At 38.3% G+C, this 17,277-nt stretch overlaps 1 long non-coding RNA gene across 1 annotated transcript in view; it reads right to left on the bottom strand.

Annotated features, from left to right (window-relative positions):
* LOC128248124 (uncharacterized) overlaps positions 1 to 17,277 on the bottom strand; it is a 133,493-nt gene that overhangs the window by 93,814 nt on the left and 22,402 nt on the right. Inside the window, exons 2-3 of the long non-coding RNA XR_016242337.1 lie at positions 5,270 to 5,462; positions 3,201 to 3,236 (exon numbers count right to left, since the gene is read on the bottom strand). This is a non-coding gene — a long non-coding RNA (uncharacterized LOC128248124). The remainder of the gene's footprint in view (positions 1 to 3,200; positions 3,237 to 5,269; positions 5,463 to 17,277) is intronic.

Raw genomic sequence — 17,277 nt, 5'->3', positions numbered from 1 at the left:
GCATCGGTTGTCAAGTGATGTTGGGGGGGGGGGACAAACACAGACACACAAACACACATACATATATATATATATATATATACAACGGGCTTCTTTCAGTTTCCGTCTACCAAATCCACTCACAAGGCTTTGGTCGGCCCGAGGCTACAGTAGAAGACACTTGCCCAAGGTGCCACGCAGTGAGACTGAACACGGAACCATGTGGTTGGTAAGCAAGCTACTTACCACACAGCCACTCCAACACCTATTGTTTGAGAATTATTACATGCAACATGATTGGATCTTTGATCCAAATCCCATGCAATACTCAACCAATTTAAACACAGGACTCAACCAATATTCAAGACTCACATGATAGGTAAAGTGACTGATCATTACAGATTAACACCCTGAGCTTATATCAGTTTAAAGAAAGTATTCACTATACCATAACAGAAATTGGTCTCACTAGAACCAAAACAAAATGATCACAAATACAAGTGACAGAAATTGGGGTTCTCCAAAGGGTCCTTGGAGTAATGTTACTTGATAGAATCCATAGCTTGGAATTCAGAGAGGCTCTCTAAATAGAGCCAATACTTCTCCAAATTGAGAGATCACAGCTCCAATACTACAGACATGTGGTTAGCATGTTCCAGGAAAGATTCATTGGACAGCTTTTTACAGTTAACACCAACAGGCAGGTAACCCAGGACTAGACTGCAAACAAGATGGTCGGATAACATCCATGAGTTTAGTTAGTCTCTCTTGGGGATCCAGCTAGATCAAATGGAAACAAGTGCTTCTGACAGGACTCGATGGAAGGTATTCCTTGATATCTCTGCCTCCATAATCCCCACCAGGACTAAGTGGCCAAAGAAGATAAAATGAGATATGTGTAGTCAATTACATCAATTCTCTTACTTGACTGGTAGTTTATTTTATCAACCCTGAAAGGATGAAAGGTAGAGTTGACCTTTGAAGAATTTGAACTCAGAATATAAAGAGCTAGAAGTGCAGCTTAGCATTTTGTTTGAGGCACTAACAATTCTATTATAATATTTACATCCTTAAAATTAACATCAAGGAAAATAATTTAAGCAAAAACCAATGCTAATAATAATAAAGAAATTTTTAACCTAAAAACAACTATCCCTACTCTTGAGGTATTACATAAAGATCAAATTCCCCAGTAGAGTCTCAAACATCTAATGAGTTTCAGGTCTAATTTGAATTAAAATTATGTGTCTTAAGCAAAACCATAACAATCAGTTATTTTTGCAATTAAATTAGTTTTTCCCTCAAAAAAATGTATATAAAATACAAGACAAATAAATTCAGAGTCTGAGGAGACTGCAAGGTGGACTTATGTCAACAAAAATCAGCAAAAGTCACTGAATGATATTTGAGTAACTTTTTATGATATGGGAAAGACATGAGTTATAACATTTCAAGGAGCTGACAAGGAATTTCCTTTCACCAACAAAGAATTTTGCCTGAATGTTTACATAATCACACAGCATAAAAATTTATTCAAATTAGCAAACACTGCTAAAATGTAAAGTAACTATAGAAATTATACATACCTTGCCACGATTCAGTGTTGAATCGTGGCAAGGTATGGACAGTTTTCGGAGGACCGGAGAGATTATGTGTGGGTGGAGAATTATACGAGGTATAGTACTATACAGAATACCGAAAGGATCTTCACCTCTTACATCACACCTTTCTTCCTACTTTAACGCCGATGTGGTATAATTTCCTGGGAGAGAAATAATTTTGCGGCTGAGGATAGCTTTGTATTGTAAATTATACACATATAAAGCTTGAAACACGTGTACCGCGGAATCCTTTGTAGTTTTGTTGTTATTTTTTGGATTTACAATTTATTCTTTCACCGCAACCACTAGCTGGCATACACAGGTGCTTACAATTGTCAAGTATTACTTCTAAATTTATATATATATCTATATATATATATATAGATAGATAGATAGATAGATAGATAGATAGATATAGATATATAGATATATATATACAACGGGCTTTTTTTCAGTTTCCATCTACCAAATCCACTCACAAGGCTTTGGTTGGCTTGAGACTATAGTTGAAGACACTTGCTCAAGGTGTCATGCTGTGGAACTGAACCTAGAACAATATGGTTGGGAAGCAAGCTTCTTACTACACAGCCATACCTACATATATGTGTGATATATATGTGCACGTCTGTAACAGCAAAGGCAATGCTTTCCGACTAGAGACCATCTATACCCTGACACGAGAAGGATGGCCCAATTTCCTCTGACATAGAATTTTTCCTGAGAACATCCTAATCTCTGCTGCTAGTGAGGGGCTGGAATTACATTTTAGAAGCATGGTAAGATTTTGTAGGACCAATGCACAGGAGAAGAGGATGCAAAAGATTCAAAACCTTGCTCAGATATTTCCACTACCTGTTAACAAGTAGTGGCAGGATTTCAAAAATAATCACTGCGGTCATGGAGAAACCTTGTCAAATCATCCAGGTCATATCTAGGCAGAGTTTTGTTTGACCAAAACGTCCTACACATCCTTTGAACAATCTCCACTATCTGGTTAGGGACAGTGCAGGAGGTTCACAATTCTAACTGGTCAGCAACACAGACGACAAATTTATGATATGCATGATTGACTAAGGACCCACAGACAATAACTATTTGCTGGAAGCTGACTGTGTCTAGACTGGTGCACAAACACTACAGGGATTGGAGTAGTGAATTAGTTAAGCAGCAGCCGACAGAGTCATCATCAACAACTGATGGTGGGGTGCCCTCAAAATGTTGATGCAATCAGAATTGATTGTGCTTAGTAATGAGCTTGTGTTGGAGCAAAGTAGATTGAAGGGGAGAGCTAGTTAGCAACAGAAGAGGCAACTAATAAAAGCATTACATCCAATACACCAGCAATGAGAATGATTCCCAATCATTTCACCAATGCAAACTATGAAGGTAACATTTGTCAGAGCTAGGGCACAAGCACTAAAACATGAGGGAACAAAAGCTGTTTTATAAACTTGTGTGGCAGAGTTACATGTGGCAACAAAACCACAATTCAGTCTTTGGTGGACCAGGACAAGTACGAACTTCTCAGGTTCAAGTACAGGTGACAGCTTTCTAGCAGCACTTTGCTTGATTTTTAAGGTAGGCCAGTGATTGAAGACAGTCGAGAAATTTAGTACCTACCTATGTATCACAGCTTTCAACAGAAGTCACGCGATACTGCAAAAAGCAAACAATAACAGTTGTAATACAGGAAATGGATCAGCTGCACGAGGTGCAAATCACGTGGTTCAGTTTTATGTATTCAAACTAGACTTGTTTGGCAACTTCTTAGCAGATGTCATTCACAACTGGTAACAGAATGGGAGAATTCCCGGTATTGTAAACCAGGAAGTGATAACACAAACAATACACACACACACACACACACACACAAAAAACATGCATAAATGTGTGTGTGTGTGTGTGTGTGTGTGTGTGTGTGTGTGTATGTGTGTGTGTGGATATATGTGTATGTGTATGCATTATTTATATATATATATATATATATATTATTTAGTCAAGGAATGAAAGTTCTATTCTTTACAAGCATTCAGGTTAAATATCCAATTTGAGGTTACCTTCCTCCTTTGATCCCACTAATCTTGGGGACCCTATAAATGGTTACAGGCACTACCCTTAACTCCCAAGCAATATAAAAAAAAGCCCCAAAAAACTTCACTGTAAAAGTGAGTTGTATCTGCTGGAGATTGGCACCCTGTAGATGAGTGTCCCCAAACTTTTGGGGGTTGCCACCCACTTGGCACCCAGGTCACATTCCTAACGCCCCCCTCTCACCTCACCTCACTGCCACAAACATAGACCACTTTCTGAAGCAAATTCAAAATTCAAATAAAACTTCACTTAATTAACCCACTATTTTGGGGCTTTTACCTCTATCGCCCCCTTTTGGCCAACCCACTATATTGCTCGACTTTTCTTCAACGCCTCCACCCCACCACCGGATCCTTCCACTACCCCCTCCTCCACCCGGAGAGGGATCATTACTGCCTATTTTGAGAACCATTGTTATAGACTACTAACTTCCAAGTTATGCAAATATGAGATTTCAATGTCCCCTGATGACTGAGATTCTGTACAATGTGTGAATGTGAATGCAAATAAGAGAGATAGAGAGGAAGAAGGAAAAGAGAGATATGGAAACAGAAACACAGAAGAGAGAGAGTTGGTTCTAAAAATAAGAGAGGAAGAAGACTGGTAAGTCTATGTTTAGGTGTAAATACAAAAAAAAGAAATACTGGAACTGGTTTTTATAAATATGAGAATCATAAAATAGTTTCTTGATTACTGATAATTCTGTTATGTATTTGAGAATGGTGGTCAAATATAGCCATCAAGCAGAGGTGGTCAAGGATGGTAGCAAAGCATGACCATACACAGATAAAGTTTAACCATCACAGTCAAAGGTAGTGTACAAGTAAGGTAGAAACTAATGAGAGACCTTCTATGTCAGGGGTTCTCAACCATTTTTTATCTATGGACCCTTTTGATTACTATTTCATTATGGTGCCCCCCCCTCCCACAGCCATTCAATGTTTAAACATTTGTTTTATAGAATGTTATTTATGAATTTCGTTTTTGGATTTGGTTTGCAAGATTCTTTACGGGAGTTCATGTGTTGAAGCATATTCTCTTGTGTCTGGGGAGAGTCATTTTTATTTTTGTGCCTTATAATTTAACACACTCACTGGTAAAATTTCTACTTATTCCTTATCTTTATTTTCCTAAAATTTTCGTTGCATCTTGCAACCTTTTCAATAGTCTTTATTAACGTTTGCACACTTTAATTTGTAGTTTGAATTATGTAAACTGTTAGAGAATGGAACCTAGCTGTTTCTTGCAATACACATCAGTACATACATCTAAAGCAAATTTTTTTCAGGAGCCCTTAAAATATTATTATTTTGAGTGGACCACCAAAAATCTTATATGGACCTGCAGGGCCAAATGGACCCTGGTTTAGAACCACTGTTCTATATGATAGCTCAACATGCTAGAAATAGCAACCAAATCTATCTCACCTCAAATCATACCTTACCACAGTAATTGTCAATTGCTGTTGATGTAGTTGCACACTGGAGATCAATCAAAAGAAATCATTAATCCATTTCACATGAAAAGTTAAAAATCATTGGTGCACTTATCATTGAGATTTTTAAAAGTTAAACATTTAAAAGAAAATTATGACTGACCTTGTTTTGATCATCATCATCATCATCTTCATTGCCATCATCTTTTTAACGTCCACTTTCCATGCTTGCTTGGGTCAGACAGAATTTATTGAGGAAGATTTTCCCAGGTCACACACCCTTCCTGTTGTTAACCTTCACCTGTTTCCAAGCAAGGTACTATTTTCCTTTGAGCAGACATGTTTTTCATGCAAGACTGGAAAAGAAATACATTGCTTGTATGATGATGATGATGATGATGATGCTTGTTTAGACTCATTGTAAAATGTCAAGAGAAAGACACACACAGGCATAGACACGCACACATGCATGCACACACACACACAGGCATAGACACGCACACATGCATGCACACACACACACACGCACCCACACCCACATACACATATATAAATCCTCATAATCATCATCATCCTTTAATGTTTGCTTTCCATGCTGGCATGGGTTGGACAGTTTGACCAGAGCTGGCAAGCAGGAGGGCTGCACCAGATTCCACTCTGATTTGGCTTGGTTTCATGAACAACCACACATCCTCTTTTAGAATACTAGAAAGGTGCAATATCACATTCCTGGACAGCCATGTATCATGCTTAGAAGAGGAAGAAAACCCATACATGATTAAATGGAAGCACCTTGAACAGCCAAGAGTTTATATAAACATGAGCTGGTTTAGAAATAACACAGAAAACTTGCTACCTTGTGGCATCATAGACATGACCAGTTCTGAGTACATCTCACACCACAACCTCACACACACATAGCTAGCTAAATACTAGATGGTATCATACAGTATGGATCCAGACCAAGCTGAAGCATTGCATATTTATGGTATTGAACTTATGGATAGTTTCCCCAAAGTTTTGATGAGATAGTTTCATACTAAATGCTTACTTAGGTTTGTCATGAATCCTAGATCTCATATGGCCAGAGCTTAAGTTGGTTTCCATGACATAAAAAGTAACTGAGATTACAGCCCCTCACTTTAACAGGATGCTGGTCCATCACAGATTTAATATCCCAGCTATTGCTGGGACTCATTTACAGCTGAGTGAATGGAAGCAATTGTGAAATGAAGTGTTTTACTCAAGAACACAATGCATCACCCAGTCCAAGAATTGAAACCACGATTTTATGATTGTGAATACAACACCCTAACCACTAGACCATGCACCTTCACATGATAAATGCTAGCTGAGACCTAACTGGTTTTAAATTTTGGCACAAGGCCAGCAATTTTGGGGGAGGGTGTAAGTCGATTTTATTGAACCTGAAAGGACGAAAGGCAAAGTTGAGCTCGCCGGACTTTGAACTCAGAATGTGAAGATGGAAGAAATGCTGCTAAACATTTTGCCCAGCATGCTAATGATTCTGCCAGCTCACTGTCCTTAGCTGAGACATAAATAACTTGGATTATTGAACAATAACAATGACATACAATAACAACAACAATAGCAGCAGTAGTAGCAAGAACAACAATAAGAGCAACAAGGCTGGCAGCAAAAACAGCCACAACAGAAATAGTGGCAACAACAAGAATAAAACAGCAATAACAGCAGCAGAAGTAGCAACAACAACAACAATAATGATAAAAGTAACAACAACATAATGATTTGTACATCAAAGATACAAACTAATTTCCCATGAACCAAGATATCTAGTGCTCTATTTACAGAGACAGTACAAGAGCCTCACAGAGTTTTCAAATAACAAAATAGGATTGGCTATATTAGTTGAAATACTGATATGATTCCCCGTTTTGAAAGATGCCATATGCATATCAGTCAGCTTAACATAACATAGTGAGTTTCAAAAAAACAAACTGCGAGGATGATATCCTACACCAAAATTCTAAAATTTCTGAATAATTAATAACAAAGTTTCGCTCAATAAATACAATTATGTAGAAAATAAGAAAAAAACTGCAGGATATTTATGTGGTGTTGAAGTACACAGGAGATTGGTGAGATATGAAGTCTGTTTTGGCCTTTTGCTCTGTTTAGTTCAGAAGAGGTTTGATTGAGCTTCTTTTTTTTTTTTTTCTGCCTTAAGAAAAACATATTTGCCAAACAAAGCAGAAAAATTCTTAACAATCAGACACTTCGTTTAGTCTTTTCTTTCAGTTTTTCTTTTTGTTGATTCATCAGTTTATGTTTCTTCTTCTTCTTCTTCTTCTTATTATTATTATTAGTGTTGTTGCTGTTGTTGTTGTCATCATCACATCATCATCATCATCATCATCATCATTATCATCATCATCTTTCTGTTTTTTGCAAAGAACCATATCTGTTTTTCCACTCCTGTACTAGTTGGCTGCTAGCAAAACATATCATGCCAAGACAAGTTAAAATCTGAATATTAAAAAAGAAAAAGAAAAAGAAAAAGGAAAAACAATACAACAATCATAATTACTTCAAGATTCATTCATAGCCTTGTGAATTTACAAGAAGTAAAATGAAGCACTAATAAGTTTACCCCTAAGGTTTGTAACCAAATAACACATGACTCTGTTAAATCTACTATAATGCCAAATATTGTATGCTATTTCCATTTTACATGGTGATTAAGCTTTGGCTTGGATACTGAACCTGGAGCAAAATAAAAATTTAAAAAGTCAAATGAAATCAACAAAGAACTTCTCCAAATATTTATCTTCATACTATAAGCTTTGAGCATCTAAACATTAAAAATAAAAACTCAATCAGCTAGTAAATATATGAAACACATTTCATATTAATAATATCTTGAAGAAAATAATTTTGTTTGCAAAAATATTTTATCTGGTGATTATTTTAACTTTTATGTGTACTTTCTGTGCATATAGGCACGCACACACACACATACACACACACACACACACACACACAATATTATGCCTATAATATTGACACACACGCTGGTTCAATTCCACTCCTTTATTATTAGTCAATTGGTTAACTATCCAATTAATTGATTATTTGTTTTACTTAATTAAACAGTAAGTCGTTCGTTTTGTTGTTGTTTTTATTTTGTCAAAGCTCTGTCATTGCAATTTGCAACCTTTTCAGTGACATTTCTCTTGGTCCGTCATGGAAGCTGCATTCATCTGTTGGAGACCTTGTTGCATGCATGTGTGTGCATGCCAGTGTGTAGTGTGCTTTCACATGTATGAATGTATGCATGCATGTATTCTTCTGTGTGTGTGTTTGTGTGTGTGTGTGTGTGTGTGTGCATGTGTGTGTGTGTAGTTCTGCTTCCATGTCTGTGCATGTAAATCCTTGTGTGTGTGTGTGTGTGTGTGCACATGTGCCTGTTATGTATATATGTGTGCCTATATATGTTTGTGTGTTTACGTGTATTATGTATATGCTTTGTGTATATATATGTGTGTGCCTGTGCATGTAAGTATATGTACATGTATATAAGTGGTGTGTATGTGTGTACATGTGCATGCATAGAGTGTGTGTGTCTGTGCATGTATGTGTGTGAGCCCATGTGCTTTAAGTATGCTTGAGCATGTGTGCATGCATGTGCATGGTGTATGTATGTGTTTGTGCATGTGTGTATAGTCATGTGTTTCTATCTCCTTGTATGTATGTGCATGTGTGCATATGTGCATATGTGCGTGACCATCTGTACTACCTATTTACCTACCTACCTACCTACCTACCTACTTACATACCTACCTACCTATTTATCTACCTACCTACATTCTTACCTACCTATTTACTTGCCTATCTCCCCACTGATCTACCAAACTACATAATTAACTAACTACTTACCTAACAATCTATGTATCTAACCTAACCATCTAAACACCTATCTACTTATCTACCTACCTACCTACCTATTTACCTACTTGACTGCCTACTTACAAGTGTACCTATGTATGTATGCTGCATGGATGGTACCCACGGCATTGAGATATCTCTACCGCCTACAAGCATTTCTTATTTAGTATGAGTAACGTTTCATTTATGAGGATATACTTTTGTATTTGTCTAAGTGATAAGTCCTTTAGGTGTTTGGACAAAATGCGGATGTCAATTCGGCCCATCATGCCGTCATGTTGGTCTTTGTCATGTTGATAGAGTATAAATGACTATTTCTTGCCATTGACACACATATATATATATATATATATATATATATATATATATACAACAATGTGTGTGTGTGTATGTGTGTGTATGAATATATATATATATGTTTCTGTGTATGTGTGTGTATATATATATATATATATATATATATATATATATATATATATATATATATATATATATATATATATATATATATATAAATATATATATTTGTAATACAGTATGTGGCAATTATTCGGTTGCCATTATAAAACTCCGAGTTTCAGATGTCGGGGTGGAAACCTGCACCACCATCTCTTCAGTTATTGAGGCAATTAAATTTGCTAACTCAGAGTTTTATTATGGAGACCGAATAATTGTCACATATATTACAAATAAATTCCTCTATTTACATAATACTGAGGCCTCTTTCATTCTTTTGTTGTCTTACCATTAGAAGCATCAGTTGTGGCGTGCAAGAGAGACGATTGCGCTGGTATGGACATGTGGTGAGAATGGAGGAGGATAGCTGCGTGAAAAAGTGCCACACCCTAACAGTTGAGGGAACCCGTGGAAGAGGTAGGCCCAGAAAGACCTGGGCTGAGGTGGTGAGGCAAGACCTTCGTACATTGGGCCTCACCGAGGCGATGACTACGGACCGAGACCTTTGGAAATGGGCTGTGCGTGAGAAGACCCGGCAAGCCAAGTAAGATCGTTGCCAGTGCCCCTGGACTGGTTCTTGTGCGGGTGGCACATGAGATGCACCATTTTGAGCGTGGCCGTTGCCAGTACCGCCTGACTGGCTCCTGTAGGATTTTCGAGCGAGATCGTTGCCAGTGCCCCTGGACTGGCTTGTGCGGGTGGCACATAAAAGACACCATTTCGAGCGTGGCCGTTTTCGTGCGGGTGACACGTAAAAGCACCCACTACACTCTCTGAGTGGTTGGCGTTAGGAAGGGCATCCAGCTGTAGAAACTCTGCCAAATCAGACTGGAGCCTGGTGTTGCCATCCGGTTTCACCAGTCCTCAGTCAAATCGTCCAACCCATGCTAGCATGGAAAGCGGACGTTAAACGATGATGATGATATATATATATATATATATATATATGTATATTATATGTCATATATAATATATACGTATAAATCAATTGTTTTCCATCAATATTTCTCCATTTTCTGTTTTCTTTATATATATATATTATTCATACATATATATATATATATATGAATATTTTTTCTTCTGATTCCAGAAATGAAATTATTTTTTGTGTATCATCAACAATTAAAAAATATGTCGACTTTCTATGTTATTATATATTCGGTATTGTTATAATGTTCCGCTACTAAATGTATGTCTAATTTTCTCTTTCAGACCAATTACTAAGTTCTGCTACTTTCAGGATGGCTACTAGAGTATGTAAAAATTCTCCAGATAGATTTTGCTATGTGTGTGGTTATTATATTGGAAAAAAGCAGGTATTATCGTGAAAGGTGCCAAATTGTGGACAGACCCTATTTCAGAATGCCCATGGGTGACCAGGACAAACCATGGGCCCCACATGTGATATGTGGAAGCTGTCGATCTACTCTAGAAGGATGGTTTAGAAGTACAGGAAGGTCAATGCCTTTTGCCATTCCAAGGGTATGGAGAGAGACAAAGAACCATCACGATGACTGTTACTTTTGTATGATCGATGTGACAAAGTACAGAAAAGTGAAAGGAAGACAAACTCTTCAGTAGCCAGACATACCATCATCTGGAGCACTTGTCCCACATGATGACAGTTTACGAGTACCACTACCACCAGAAAATATTTCATCTGAAGAGTCAACAAGTAGCAGCAGTCAAGAAATGGAGGAAGCTTTCGTACCAAGAATGACTTCGGAGCTTCACTTTCCAAATCAGAGTGAGCTAGATGATTTAATCAAGGATTTAGGTCTTACTAAGTCAGGAGCTGAACTTCTATCATCAAGGTTGAAGGAATGGAATCTACTGGGGGAAGACTGCAAGACATCTGTGTACCAGAAACGCCATGAAGAATTTGAAATTTACTATGAAAATATTAATGATCTGTGTTATTGTAAAGATGTGATTTGTTTGTTTACTGCTATTGGACTAAAGCATGATTCTGCAGAATGGTGACTGTTCATAGATAGCTCAACACAAAGTCTCAAAGCAGTGTTGCTCCACAATGGAAATAAATATCCTTCTTTGCCTCTTGCACACCCCATACAGAAGAAATAAAATTATGATAATGTCAAAGAATTTCTTGACAAAATAAATTACGCTGAGTTCAAGTGGGATATTTGTGGTGATTTCAAAGATGCTTGCCTTCTTGCTTGGCTTGCAAGGGGATACACAAAGTATTCATGTTTCCTTTGCTTATAGGACAGCAGAGCTGATGATGATCATTACAAGAAAGTACATTGGCCCCCACGAGTGGAACTACGGCCAGGAATGTTAAATTTTTCGAACATGAAAAATACAAATAAACAAAACATGTTACATTGTGTAATTTGACTGTTACTTAACATTCCATTGAACTCCTGGTGTGAAACCGATCAGTAAGATTGGCTGTAATGGATATATAATACTGTGCACTTCAGTTTATATATAATATACTATTTTATTAAAGCCGAAAAAACTTCACAGACAGTTATTCAAAGTTCCACATGACCATTCATGAAATTCTGAGCAACAAGTTGTGAAGTCATTTTCAGCTTTAATGAAATAGTATTTTGGTCTACCTTTTGGTATACAAATGCTAGTATTTTCAACTTGTTCTGCATTTTTGTGTTTACTTGTACATGTATGTATGTATGAACTCATTATTATCATTATCATCATCATTATTTAGTAGCTATTTCCATTTTTGCATGGTTCAGATAGAATCCATTGAGTCAGAATTTCTACAACCAGATGCTATTCTTGTTACCAATCCTCACCTGTTTCCAGGTACATACATACACATACACATGTCAATTTACGTCTTCACAAATATGTCACATGGTTGCTCTCATAATTGATAGCTACAGCTCTGGATATGCCCACATGTGGAAAGTTGCAAGCTATAACTGTGGGGTAACAGATATTGTTATGAGATAATGCAGTAATTTTCCGTGCTGTGTTGTAGGTGTTTTTTGAGAGTTAAGGTGTGACAGTGACTCACATAATCCATTTAGTCACAAGGACATCAACAAAGACGTTGTTGTTGTAGTTTATCCCCAAATCAGCCTGTATCTAGGATATACTCTTTACTCTTTTACTCTTTAACTCTTTAACTTGTTTCAGTCATTTGACTGCAGCCATGCTGGAGCACCGCCTTTAGTCGAGCAAATCGACCGCAGGACTTATTCTTTGTAAGCCTAGTACTTATTCTATCGGTCGTTATATTCTTTTATTCTTTTATATGTTTCAGTCATTTGATGGCAGCCATGCTGGAGCACTGCTTTTAGCTGAACAAATTAACCCCAGGACTTATTCTTTGTAAGCCTAGTACTTATACTAACAGTCTCTTTTGATGTGTATTTACAGGGATGTAAATACACTAACATTGGTTGTCAAGCAATGGTGGGGGGACAAACACAGACATACAAACACACACACACACACACACACACACACACATGACGGGCTTCTTTCAGTTTCTGTCTGCCAAATCCACTCACAAGGCTTTGGTCAGCCCAAGGCTATAGTAGAAAACTCAAGGTGCCATGCAGTGGGACTGAACCCAGAACCATGTGATTGGTAAGCAAGCTACTTACCACACAGCCACTATATATATATATAGAGAGAGAGAGAGAGAGAAATATAAAAGGAGCAAAAATACTGGAGAATCAGTATACAGCATGTGGCAAAATTATGAGTTGAAAATATGTGGAAAATATATATAAAAAGTGAAAGAGAAATGCCTTTGTTTCGCATAACTTAATATCTTTTTATAAAAATTTTTATATCTATATATACATATTTTATGGATGTCCAACTGGTTTTCGCTATTTAATTTAGCTTTTCAAGGGACATTGTGAAGTAACCATTTCTTATGACAAAGGAGTCTCACCATTTTGGATACTTGAAAAGTAAGAATCATTCTTACTTTTCAAGTATCCAAAATGGTGAAACTCCTTAACCACACAGAATGAAAAGTCCTGTAAGAAATACCATTTAGTATTTTGTCCGACATGCTAATGATTCTGCCAGCTCACTTCCTTGAACTCCCTCAAATTATAAACTATCATCTAAAAAAAAAGACTCATTAATTTATTATTTATATATATATATTGGTGTTAGGAAGGGCATTGGCATTAGGAAGGGCATCCAGCTGTAGAAACTCTGCCAAATTTAGATTGGAGCCTGGTGTTGCCATCCGGTTTCACCAGTCCTCAGTCAAATCGTCCAACCCATGCTAGCATGGAAAGCGGACGTTAAACGATGATGATGATGATGATGATGATATATATATATATATATATATATATATATATATATAATAAAATAAATGCGCCCTTTTAAAGCCTAGCCAGGCTCATGGGCCCGGTTTCCCGGTTTCAATGGTGTATGTGTTCCCCAGCTGGACGGGACGCCAGTTCATCGCAGCGTTACTCATTTTTGCCAGCTGAGTGGACTGGAGAAACATGAAATGAAGTGTTTTGCTCAAGAACACCACGCGTCTTATAATCATGATGCTGACACCCTAACCACTAAGCCACATGCCTCCGAGAAGACCCGGCAAGCCAAGTGAGACCTAAATCTAAGGCCTCAGCCAGTCCACTTATGCGTACCTTCCTTCATTGGACACCAAACTCCACTTGCAGAGACCTGTTGAGGCATGTGAAATCGAAATCGAGTTAAATTGGACACTAAACTCCACTTGCGAAGACCTATTGAGGCAAGTGAAATCGAAATCGAGTTAAATTCGACGACTGGCACCCATGCCAACGTCGTCTCCTTCATTGGGACACGAAACTCAGCTTGCGAAGACTTATTGGGGCAAGCGAAATCGAAATCATGATGGCACCTGTGCCCAGCGTCGCCTTTCTGGCACTTGTGCCCGCGGCATGTGTAAGGACTTTCGAGCGAGATTGTTACCAGTGCCCCTTGACTGGCTCTTGTGCAGGTGACACAAAAAATACACCATTTTGAGTGTGGCCGTTGCCAGTACCGCCTGACTGGCCTTCATGCTGATGGCATGTAAAAGCACCCACTACACTCTCTGAGTGGTTGGCATTTAGGAAGGGCATCCAGCTGTAGATATTCTGCCAAATGCTGTGCGTGAGAAAACCCAGCAAGCCAAGTGAGATCTAAATCTAAGGCCTCAGCCAGTCCACTTAGGCATACCTTCCTTCATTGGACACTAAACTCCACTTGCGAAGACCTGTTGAGGCAAGTGAAATCTAAATCAAGTTAAATTGGTCACGAAACTCAGCTTGCAAAGACTTATTGGGGCAAGCGAAAGCGAATTTGTGATGGCACTTGTGCCCAGCATCGCCTTTCTGGCACTTGTGCTCACGGCATGTCTAAGGACTTTCGAGCGAGATCGTTGCCAGTGCCCCTGGACTGGCTCTTGTGCAGGTGGCACATAAAATACACCATTTTGAGCGTGGCCGTTGCCAGTACCGCCTGACTGGCCTTCGTAGGATTTTCGAGCAAGATCGTTGCCAGTGCCCCTGGACTGGCTCTTGTGCGGGTGGCACATAAAATACACCATTTTGAGCATGGCCGTTGCCAGTACTGCCAGACTGGCCTTTGTGCGGGTGACACGTAAAAGCACCCACTACACTCTCTGAGTGGTTGGCGTTAGGAAGGGCATCCAGCCATAGAAACTCTGCCAAATCAGATTGGAGCCTGGTGTAGCCATCTGGTTTCACCAGTCCTCAGTCAAATCGTCCAACCCATGCCAGCATGGAGAGCAGACGTTAAACGATGATGATGATGATGTATACACACACACACACATATATACATATATATACATATATACATACATATATATATATATATATATATATATATATATATATATATATATATATATATATATATATATATATATAGGCACACTCATATATATATACATATATATTTATACACATACATGTATGCGTGTGTGTGTGTATGTATATAATGTATATTATATGTATATATACCTGTATGTATATAGATAGATAGCTAAATAGATTATATGTATTTTGCATCCTCATTTTTACATCCGCTTTCCCCATGCTGGGATGGTTTGGACCCCCCCCCCCCCACACACACACACACACATGCACACATGACCGAAAACATCTGATGAGATCTGAAGATGCTATTTAAAGGAGATTTGACCAACATTCTAACCTGGTCAAACAATCAAATAGACGCTCCCTCATTGGTTTGTAATTTTAATGTTTAATACAAATTAGAGCACATATATTATTATTGATATAATTAACATAATTACTGCATACTTTAACCTAGGTATAATTAGTATTTAATAAATAGTAGCAGGTTGCTATATTTGGAACAAATATCTATCTTTATTCTATTTTATCAATTGTTTTTTATTTTATATTATTTCATTGTTTATGTTTTCATTGCTTTTCTGTTGTTTTTTTTTTTTGCTCTTTTTTGTTTGTTTCAAAGATAAATGAGATAAATGAACAATAAACATTATCATCATTTAACGTTCGCTTTCCATGCTAGCATGGGTTGGACGATTTAACTGAGGACTGGCGAACCAGATGGCTGCACCAGGCTCCAATCTGATCTGGCAGAGTTTTTACAACTGGATGCCCTTCCTAACACCAACCACTCCGAGACTGTAGTGGGTGCTTTTAATGTGTCACTGACATGAGGGCAGGTCTGGCAGTACTGGCAACGGCCATGCTCAAATGGTGTTTTTTACGTGCCACCTGCACAGGAGCCAGACAGCTGCTCTGGCAGTGATCCCGCTCAAATGGTGCTGTTAGCGCTCCACTAACATGGATGCCAGTCATCGAATTTGGTTCAATTTCGATTTCTCTTGCCCCAACAGGTCTTCACAAGCAGAGTTTAGTGTCTAATGAAGGAAGGTTAGCATGGGGGCTAGTCGTCAAATTTGGTTCGATTTCAAATTCAATTTCGATTTCACTTGCCTCAACAGGTCTTCGCAAGCAGAGTTTAGTGTCCAATGAACGAAAGGTACGCATAAGTGGGCTGGCTACATCCCTGGTAAAGGCCATGGGTTATGGTCTCACTTGTCTTGCCAGGTCTTCTCACGCACAGCATATTTCCAAAGGTCTCAGTCACTAGTCATTGCCTCAATGAAGCCTAATGTTTGAAGGTTATGCTTCATCACCTCATCCCAGGTCTTCCTGGGCCTACCTCTTCCACGGGTTCCCTCAACCGCTAGGGTGTAGCACTTTTTCACACAGCTATCCTCATCCATTCTCACCACGTAACCATACCCACGGAATCGTCCCTCTTGCACACCACAACTGATACTTCTTAGGTCCAACTTTTCTCTCAAGGTACTTACACTCTGTCGAGTATGCACACTGACATTACACATCCATCGGAGCATACTGGCTTCATTCCTTACGAGCTTACGCATGTCCTCAGCAGTCACGGCCCATGTTTCACTGCCATGTAGCATGGTTGTTTGTACACATGCGTCATACAGTCTGCCTTTTACTCTGAGCGAGAGGCCCTTTGTCACCAGCAGAGGTAAGAGCTCTCTGAACTTTGCCCAGGCTATTCTTATAATAATAACTTTATAAATTTATTTGTGGAGCAACCAACAAAGCCATCTACCAGTGTTGTTATATCTTCTTTGCAGACATGAACTTCTTGGTTCAATTCCACTTTGTGGCATTTTAAGCAAACGTCTTTTACTTTGTGAGTGAAATTGCATTGTTTAACCCATTAGCATTTAATACGACCATATCTGACCTAAATATTCTACTTGTTTTATGTTAAAACTGACCA

The sequence above is a fragment of the Octopus bimaculoides genome, chromosome 6 (assembly GCF_046866305.1).
Source record: "Octopus bimaculoides isolate indiv1 chromosome 6, ASM4686630v1, whole genome shotgun sequence".
Lineage (NCBI taxonomy): Eukaryota > Metazoa > Mollusca > Cephalopoda > Octopoda > Octopodidae > Octopus > Octopus bimaculoides.
The sequence above is the reverse complement of the archived record's forward strand: the minus strand, read 5'-3'. Positions and strand labels throughout refer to the sequence as shown.